The sequence below is a fragment of the Micromys minutus genome (genome assembly GCF_963924665.1).
Source record: "Micromys minutus genome assembly, contig: SCAFFOLD_739, whole genome shotgun sequence".
In the NCBI taxonomy this organism is placed as follows: Eukaryota; Metazoa; Chordata; class Mammalia; order Rodentia; family Muridae; genus Micromys; species Micromys minutus.
The window spans coordinates 20,001-30,000 of record NW_027667600.1 but is presented as its reverse complement, the minus strand read 5'-3'; the positions used below and the strand labels follow the sequence as shown (position 1 = coordinate 30,000).

General features: G+C 51.5%; 1 long non-coding RNA gene across 1 annotated transcript in view; it reads left to right on the top strand.

Moving 5' to 3' along the window:
- Window positions 1-5,356: 5,356 nt before the first annotated feature.
- Window positions 5,357-10,000, top strand: part of LOC308416164 — a 17,076-nt gene continuing 12,432 nt past the window's right edge. The window contains exon 1 of the long non-coding RNA XR_013974917.1: window positions 5,357-5,753. This is a non-coding gene — a long non-coding RNA (uncharacterized lncRNA). The remainder of the gene's footprint in view (window positions 5,754-10,000) is intronic.

Here is a 10,000-nt window from a genome sequence, read left to right as displayed (position 1 = left end):
TCTGTACTGCCTAAACTCAGCAACTGTGGAAGGCAGGAGCTGAAGATATGCTTCCACGCTCCCTTCCGAAGTCGGCCCGTTTCAGCTTTTATATGAAGCTCCGTGCTTATGATGTGTCCTGTTGTTTATTCGATTCTTACTTCACTTTTTAATTTGACTTTATTTTTATCTGCTATCCAGAAAGCCCTATGGATTAGTCAGGGACCCAGACACAGGGACTCACTGAGGCTCTTGGGATTTCTTCCTGAGTGCTGCTGTGAATGAGGGAGTCTATCAACATTGTTTTAATATTATTAAAGTTGCTATCCTCCTCCTCCTCCTCCTCCGACTCCTCCTTCTCCTTCTCCTGTTCCACCTCTTTAACCTTTATCTTTTATTATGAAGCATGGCAGAGAGGATGAGAAAAGAGAGCGAGGGAGGCTTGATTCCCTTTTGCAATCTTCCCAATGTGACTGGGCATATGTTCTGTTTTTAACCACCTACCAAGGAAACCCAATCCTGCTGAGTTATTGATTCCTCGATCCGTTTTTCCCTCCACCATCTCTTTATTTTTTCCTTGTCCACATCCTGAGAGCTGATCTAGCATGCTCTCAGACCCCCAGGTGTGTCCCTGCTTGCCTTGCTGAACTGATGACAGCTGGACTGTTCTACATAGACAGATGAAGGGCAGCAGATATATATAAACATAAATAAGGTCAACTTAGTATAAACACTGGCAGATGGAAAGACAGACAGACAGACGACGCAGACGCATGCACAGATGCAGGAACAAGAAAAAAATAATTATTTTCTGATCAAAGTAAAAACAAATCAGTATGAAAATATATTCCCGGGGAAAAGCAAGAGAAAAACCCAACAGACCAAAGAAAGAAAGAAAGAAAAAAGAAAGAAAGAAAGAAAGAAAGAAAGAAAGAAAGAAAGAAACCAGGAATTTAAACCACCCTTAGATGGTGCGTGGAAAAAAAAAATCAAAAGTTCTGTGGACAACAGTCCTACAGTCTTTCAATTGCTTTAAGTTTTTCTCAGTTTACAAAGTTTATAGGTCTCTCTATCTCTTTCTGTCTGTGTCTCTGTCTGTCTGTCTCTCTGTCTCTCTCTCTCTCTCTCTCTCTCCTTTCGTCCCTCCTTTCTTTTTTCCTTACCTCTCTCCCTCCCATGCTCATCCAGAACCCCCTCCCATCTGTCTGCAGCTTTGAGGGGTGGCAGAGGCAGACATAGCAGACCTCCTGGTTGTCTTGGATACACTCTGTAGACCAGGTTGGCCTCAAACCTGTAAGAGCCTGCCAGAATAAAAGTTATACACCACTATGACTAGCTACGATTCTTGTCTTTTTTTTTATGATTCCGCCAGGCAGTAGTGGTGGTGGCAGAGGGAGGTGGTTCACTGTTAATTTGTAGCGAGCTTAGTCTACGGACCAAGTTACGGGAAAGGAGTTTCAAGATGGCTGATTATGTTTATCTTTTATTATGTGTTTTAATTAAAAATAACAGCAAAAAATAAAAATGATCTATTTTTCTGGCATTTAAAAGTAGTGGACGAAAGCGGGAAGAAATCATGTGGCTGTGGACGTTATGCGACTTCTGGCAGCTGTTTGTTGCCTCCTCTATATTCTGCACATGCAAAGAGGGTCCCCTAGAGGCTGGGGAGTGGAGAAACAAAAGCGACCTGGAATGGCAGGTCACGTGGTCAGCCTCCTCCATCTTGGTGAGGTCAGTCAGCCAGCAGTAAGATGGCTGACATCCACATGTCAGCTTCCATCTTGGTGAGGTCGATTTGAAACCGAGTGACAGAAACAGGAAGGTGAAACAAACGGTCATGCATGGGTTCAAGAGAGAAGAGGAAGTTGGGCATAAGAGTGAATTCCATTAATTTCTGGTCTCTAAGAGGCAGAGAGAGAGAGAGAGAGAGAGAGAGAGAGAGAGAGAGAGAGACAGACAGACAGACAGACAGACAGACAGAGAGACAGACAGACAGACAGACAGAGAGTCTGAACTCCAGGACAGTGAGTTCTACATTCAGAGAAACAAACTCTAGTTTGTCAAACAGACAAACTCTAGTCATCTACACCCCCCACCCACACGGTCAAAATGATCCACCGTACTGTTTCAGATTTATTTCTTAGGAGCCTCCCCACCCCTGCCCCCAGTCACATGAAGGACAAACAGCACACAGTTATGCTGTAGAAATGTTTAATCCCAAACCGGGCTTCTTACCCCACCTTGATTATTTTGTTTTAGGATAAAAGATGCACAGCCTTTATGATTTACAGTGCTAAGCAGCACTAGAAGAGCCGGGGGCAGATACCGACCCTCTGTGTTAGAATTCATGTTAAAAGAAAAAAAAAATCAGAACCCTGGATTCTCAGAAAGCCACATGGTGTGTCCTCCTAGGTTCTGGTGCCCTCTTCTGGCAGGCAGGTATACAGGCATTAGATAGAGCACACATAGATTTTGAAAAGGAAGAAAGGAAGGAAGGAAGGAAGGAAGGGAGAGAAAAAAAGATTCTAGCTTTTTTCTGGCTGTGTGGGTGGCAGAGGCAGGGAGAACGAACCTCAGTGAGTTCACAGCTAGCCATGTCCACAGAGCAAGTTCCAAGGCTCGCAGGGCTATACAAAGGTACAAGAAAACAAAGCAGAAAAAGTCCTGGCTTTTGTTTTAGAGATGTCTCTTCCCTCTAGTATTATTTCCTATAGAAATTGATCATGAAGGCATGTTGATCTTATGACAGGGTTTATCTTTGTGTGTGTGTGTGTGTGTGTGTGTGTGTGTATCTCTATGGCTTAGCTAGGGCCTACCCCAGAGTTGTGTTTCAGAGGTCTTCTTTATTTCTTGTGCTTGGGCTTGTGTACGTACTAAGCTACCACACAGTCCTGAAAACACACACACACACACACACACACACACACACACACACTCACACACACACACACACAAATCAGCCAACAAACCAACCAAGCAAATAAATAGGCCTGCCTGCCTGCCTGCCTGCCAGCCAGTTGGATTTTGTTAAACAGTTTTTGACTGATTTAATTTCCCCTCTGATTGTGTATCTTTCTTAGGATAAGAAAGTAAAACAATAAATGTACTCATGGGGATCATTTGGAACCAGACTTCTGTTTTGAGTGCGGTGTGTGTGACTAAAAGTGTAAGCTCCCTGAAAACTGAGGTCCTACTTGGCAGAAAGAAACGTCTGTATATGTGGGCCACTGATATCCTTCTTCGGAGAGTTGAGACATTAATGTTAGACAAACGAAGGAGGTCCCCTGACACAGTCCAATACCCCAACTAGTGGAAGCAGAATAAGTGGACGACAAAGACGTGTTCCTAAGAGATTCAGCTATCCCTGAATCCAGATGGGTGTAGTAACTTGGTACAGATTTTTGTGGACTTTAGATATAAAGACCGTGTAGGATCTTCACCCGATGTCACAATTCATCTCCGGAACCTGAATTGGGGGCCGTGATCTGATTCTTTAGCGTTTGTGTTTGTGTGTGTGTCTCCATGCCTAGCTTAGGGGTCACCCCAGATTTGTGTTTCAGCGATATTTATTTATTTATTTATTTATTTATTTATTATGTATGAGCACACTGTAGCTGTCTTCAGACACAGCAGAAGAGGCCATCAGATCTCATTACACATGGTTGTGAGCCACCATGTGGTTGCTGGGAATTGAACTCAGGACCCCTGGAAGAGCATTCATTGCTCTTAATCACTGAGCCATCTCTCCAGCCCCAGAGATCTTTCCTTATTTATTTCTAGTGTCTGGGCTTGTGTCGGCCCTAGGCCACACTTCCTGGGAAAAAAAAAAAAAACAAAACAAAAAAAAAAAAAAAACCAAACCCAAACAAAAACAAGGAATAGAAACAGATATGCAGGGGTAAAACCTTCCAGGGACATGACCACAACCCCCCCCCACACACACACAGACACGCAATCTCACGACTTGAGTTTGAACCAAGCGTACACTAAAGTCTCTCAGAGAGAGAAGTTAAAAATGGAGGCCAAAGGAAAACTAAGGAAAATCCAAAACCCTTCCTGGGGTGAAAGAAACAATGAAACTGGGTGTGGTCATACATGCTTTTAATTCCATCACTCAGGAAGGAGACAGAGGCAGGCAAGTGGAATGCTGTAAACTGGAAGAGAGATCTAGATAGTGATTTCCAGGGCTATCTAGAGAGACCCCCTGTCCCAACTAAACAAGTGAATAGGGGGGAAAAAGGATGTAAAAAGAAAAAAAAAAAAAAACAAACAAGTATAATTATTAACTTGGGATAAAACAAACAAACAAGGGAAGGCGGTGCTGTGTGCCTGGCTTATGGTATGGGGGATGGGAGACCTGTGTGTGATCTAGAGTGTCCGGAGCTCTGGGATCCATCCTCTTAACTGCATTCTCTTTAGCAACCTTCCCAATGTGGGTATATTTAACTACATATTTATTTAAAAAAAAAAAAAAAGAAAGAAAAGATTCCATTTTCAAAAGGAAACCCCTTTTCCACTCATGTCCAACCTCACCCTGTGAAGTTATCGATTCTTTGATCAGTCTCCCCCCCACCTCCACCCCACCGCTGTCTATTTTTATCTGCCCCGATCCTGAAAGCCGATCCATAGCATGCTTTCAGACACTAGGGTTTTACCCGCCTGGCTCCTTGAACTCTGTACTGCCTAAACTCAGCAACTGTGGAAGGCAGGAGCTGAAGATATGCTTCCACGCTCCCTTCCGAAGTCGGCCCGTTTCAGCTTTTATACGAAGCTCCGAGCTTTCGATGTGTCCCGTCTGTTTATTCGATTCTTACTTCACTTTTTAATCTGACTTTATTTTTATCTGCTATCCAGAAAGCCCTATGGATTAGTCAGGGACCCAGACACAGGGACTCACTGAGGCTCTCGGGATTTCTTCCTGAGTGCTGCTGTGAATGAGGGAGTCTATGAACATTGTTTTAATATTATTAAAGTTGCTATCCTCCTCCTCCTCCTCCTCCTGCTCCTCCTCCTCCTCCTCCTCCTTCTCTTGTTCCATCTCTTTAACCTTTATCTTTTATTATGAAGCGTGGCAGGGAGGACGAGAAACGAGAGCGAGGGAAGCTTGATTCTCTTTTGCAATCTTCCCAATGTGACTGGGCATATGTTCTGTTTTTATCCACCTACCAAGGAAACCCAATCCTGCTGAGTTATTGATTCCTCGATCCGTTTTCCCCTCCACCCTTTCAGATACAGATACAGACGCATGCACAGATGCAGGAACAAGAAAAAAAAATTATTTTCTGATCAAAGTGAAAACAAATCAGTATGAAAATGTATTTCAGGGGAGAAGCAAGACAAAAACCAAACAGAAAGAAAGAGAGAAAGAAAGATTGAAAGAAAAAGAAAGAAAGAAACCAGGAATTTAAATAATTTCATCACTCTTTGAATTTACTCTAGCTCTGTATTTAGTCTTGGAAAAGGAGTTGGGTGGGGGAGGGTGGCAGGCAGTCGGCCCGCCGGCTGGCCAGCCGACCCGCCGGCCCGCGGTTGCTGACAGCGAGAAAAAGAAACCCAAGCGGCCCTCCCCGGAATTGTGCCCCCCCTTCGTCTGTTTATGCCTGTTCCTTGCCCCGTTAACCGACAGATTTGTTTAGCCAGGTACTTTGACTTAGAGATTGATTTCGTGTTTTCACCGCTCCGTCTTACTTTCGCTTTTGCCCGCCCGGGTCCAGCCCGCGTTCACGATGTTCCGGCCGGACAACCGGGACCGTATGTGCCATTCGTTGGAAGTGGTGGGTACTCTGCTCCGCTGTGCGTGGGTGCGTGTCCACGTGAGCTAAGGAGGACCCTCCAGAGAGACCGAGCGAGTGACTGTGAGTGTGGAGGCGGGTGAACGATTTGTATCGGTTTGCTTGCATGATCGAGACCGTTGTCGGGCGACACCTAGTGGTGACAAGTTTCTGCAATGTCCCTGGTCCCCGGTTGATGGCTAATGGCGAGGAAGTGCCTGGGGTAAGCCGGCCAGGGTGAGAGGAGTCCCGGCAGGCAGGCGAGTTCGTCCTAGACATGGTGTCGTGTTTGAGGACAGGCTGTATCTAAGAGGTTGTACCTGGAGATCTGCAGGGAGCTGTAGTTTCACTACTCCCTATTGAAACAACTAGGGGGCTGGGTGGCGGTTTGATCAGGTAGACCAGAAGGCCAGCCGGGGAGTTTTTTTTTTTTTTTTTTTTTTTTTTTCTTTTTTCCTTCAAGAGCCCTCTCGGTCCCTGCCAGCGGGGCCATGGATATCTGAGGCCGAGAGCATGCCCTGGCCCGGGCTTCCAAGCCCCGGTGGCCCAGCTCGCTGGAGCCTCGGAGCTTTATTTTTTTTCTTTCTTTTTTTTTTTTTTTTTTTTTTTTTTTGAGTCCTCTCGGTCCCGGCCAGCGGGGCCCTGGATATCTGAGGCCGAGAGGATGCCCTGGCCCGGGCTTCCAAGCCCCGGTGGCCCGGCTCGCTGGAGCCTCGGAGCTTTTTTTCCTGCAAGAACCCTCTCGGTCCCTGCCAGCGGGGCCCTGGATATCTGAGGCCGAGAGGATGCCCTGGCCCGGGCTTCCAAGCCCCGGTGGCCCGGCTCGCTGGAGCCTCGGAGCTTTTTTTCTCCAAGAGCCCTCTCGGTCCCTGCCAGCGGGGCCCTGGATATCTGAGGCCGAGAGGATGCCCTGGCCCGGGCTTCCAAGCCCCCGTGGCCCGGCTCGCTGGAGCTTCGTAGCTTTTTTTTTTTTTTTTTTTCCTCCAAGAGCCCTCTCGGTCCCTGCCAGCGGGGCCCTGGATATCTGAGGCCGAGAGGATGCCCTGGCCCGGGCTTCCAAGCCCCCGTGGCCCGGCTCGCTGGAGCTTCGTAGCTTTTTTTTTTTTTTTTTTCCTCCAAGAGCCCTCTCGGTCCCTGCCAGCGGGGCCCTGGATATCTGAGGCCGAGAGGATGCCCTGGCCCGGCTTTCTATCCCGGGCCTCTCGGTCTGTGAGTACTCTCACGGTTCTAAGGTCGACCAGTTGTTCCTTTGAGGACCGGTTCTCTTTCTTATGGGGACGTTTCTGTGACACTTCCCCTAGCATGACTTCCAGATCTTTGTTGGTGCCTGTATGTTTCCTCCCCGACACTTTTGTGGTTTTGATCTTTCCTCTCAGTTCGCATTGTACCTGGAGATATATACTGACACGCTGTCCTGTGACTGTGACACTCAAAGGACATTATAAGCGATCCCCGAAAGGCTGTTTGCTTGTCCAGCCTTTTTATGTCTGCCCATGGGTCGCTGCGGTGCCTGAAGCTATTTTTTCCCCCAGCAGGCTTCCTGCGTTCCCGAGCTTGGTTGCTTGTGTGTCCCGGGGTGTAGCTTGTGACAACCGGGCACTGCTGATATTTTTGCGTGTCAGGAGTATCCCGATTTCTCTGCGGTCGTTGTCACCTGTTGCCGGCTGGAGGAGCGCCTATTTTTTGCCGTTTTCCCGGTGTCTTCCGTTAACTGGCTTTTTTTTTTTTTTTTTGGAGCGTTCCGGAATCTCCCGTAGTTGTGTGCTCGCTGTGTCCGGGTCGTTCTGCCACATGCCTCCCGAGTGCGCTTTTTTTCTTTTTTGGTCTGTGCTTTTTTTTTTTTTTTTTTTTTTTTATTTTTTTTTTTTTTTTATTTTAAATGAGAGTTCCCGAATCTCTCCCCTAACCTGTCCGGGTCATTCTGCCACGTGCCTCCCGAGTGCACTTTATTTTTGGTCCTCCGTGCTTTTTTTTTTTTTTTTTTTTTTTTTTTTTTTTTTTTTGTGGCCGTTTGTCCGGTGCTTTTTGTTCCTGCTGTGCTTGCTCTCGCTCTGCTCGCTCCCGTTAACCCGTCTTTCCCGAGTACTGTCTGACTCGTTCCCGCTGTCCTGTGTCGCTCCCGTTGGATCGATGTGGTGCTCCTGCGTTCTCTTCGGGCCGGGGCCTAAGCCGCGCCAGGCGAGGGACGGACATTCATGGCGAATGGTCATTTGTATTGCGAATGGCGCCCGCTCTTCTCGTTCTGCCAGCGGGCCCCTCGTCTCTCCACCCCATCCCTACCGATGGCGTGTGGAAGGCCAGGGGTGCGGCTATCCGGCCCGTGCGTCGACCCCCGCGCACCTCCCGTTGTGGTTCGTGGTGTCCCTGCGGACGCGTCAGGCGCGCTCTGTCGTGCTGCCGCGGTTCCGCTCCTTGTCTCGCTCGTCCCTCTTCTCCGCGTCGGGGTAGGGGTGGTCGATCCGTTGCGGTGCGTGCCCTTTCCCGTTTGGCGTGCGCTCGCGTCCAGCTCTGGCTGACCTCGTTCGGTGCTCCTGGAGCGTTCCAGGCTTTTGACCCCCAAGGTGCCCGCTTCTGAGTCGGCGGTGGCGTTTCCCGTACCCGTGCGTGCCTTCTGTGCTCCGCCTCGCTGCGTGTCTCGTTTTTCCCGTGTCGATCTGTGCCGGTCTCGTGTGGAGAAGTCCGGAGAAAAAGGGGGGTCGAGGAGCGGACGGGCGGTGAACAGAGGTTCTGTTGACGTCCCTTGTCTGAGAAGGGACTCGGGTGAGCGCCCACCCCGCGCTCTAGTTGTGGCCTTCGCCTGTCGTTGTAGGCCTGCGCGTTAGGGTGGTGCTGAGCGATCGCGGCTGGCCCCTTTAAGCTGAATTTTCAAAGGCTAATGTATGCCTTTTTTGGGCCTGGCTCTCGGGGGGGAGCCCGTCGTGGGTCTCTCCTCTGTCCGCGGATGCTCAAAATACCCTGGGAGACAGACCTTAAAGGTACCGCAGACCCCCCCCCGCGCGTGTGTTATCATGCGTTGGGGTCTTCTCGTTCCCGGCACTGTGCCGCACGCAGCTCTCGGTCGCTGGGGCTCGTCGGGTTGGGTCCGTCCCACCCTCAGTGAGAAAGTCGCCTTCTCTAGCTATCTTCGGAAAAAAAGGTGGAGCGGTGATCTCGAGGGGGTCCTCTCCCGCACGGGGCCCCCGAGTGCCCGACTCCGACCGCTCTGTGCGCGCAGCGTTTTTCTCTCGTCAACCGCGGCCCGCGCCTCCCCGCTCCGAGTTCGGGGAGGATCACGCGGGGCAAGAGCCTTGTCGTCCCTGCCGGTGTTCGGAACTGTGCTGGGGGTTCTGGTCTCGGTGGCGGCTGGGAGAGAGGCCGCGCATGACGCCCGCCTGTGTGGCGCACTCTGCCTCCCCGGGCGTCGGCGCGGGATGGGGAGCGGGAAGGCGGCGGTGGGCTCCCGGTCCCACCCGTCTCCCCGTCTGTCCCCCGTGCCCCTCTGTCGCGTGCGCACGTCCGGCTGGCGTCCACGCCTTGGCCGCTCCCGCGACGCCGGCGTTGCCGTGCGCGCCTGCGTGCCGTGTGTTCTCGGGCTGTGCGGTTGTCGCCTCGCTCCCCCTTCCTCGGCAGCGTTCCCACGGCCGGTGGGATCTCGAGAGTCCCTCCTCCCCTCTGCGGGGGGCTCCGGAGGGTTTCGTGCCTGGTGGGTTTGGCCTCGCTCTCGGGGCGGCCTTTTTCGGGAGAACGGCGTTTGGCTGCGCCCGGCGCGTCGTCGGACGTGGGGACCCGCTGCCGCGCGGGGGCCTTCGACGCTGGGCGTCGGTGCCTGCATCTGTCTTCTCTCGCGTTGGCGTCTTCTCGGGCTCCTGGGGGTCCGTCGCTTTTCGTGTCGGCTCGGCGCCGCGGGGTGTGGTGGGACTGCACAGGGGAGTGTGCAGTGGGATTCCCGCCGGATGACCTCGTGTGCTGCCGTTCGCCGCCCGAGAGCCGGTCTCTGGCTTTCCGGGGAGGTGCCTCCCGGGGGTTAGGCTGCTGCGGCCGTCCCTGCCGTCGCTGGCCCTCGTTCTGCCGTGTCGTTCCCCCTCCCCGCCTGTCTCGTCGGTCCTCTCTCTCGCTCCTCGGCTGGCCGACCCGCGGGCCGTGCTGCCGGACCCCCCGCGAGGGGGGCGGCCGGGCATGCCACGGCACCGGGCGGTCGCCGCGGTTCGGGGGGAGGGCCCCGCGCGGCAGGTGGGAGAGGAGCTGCGGTTTGGAGGGCGTCCCGGCCCCGC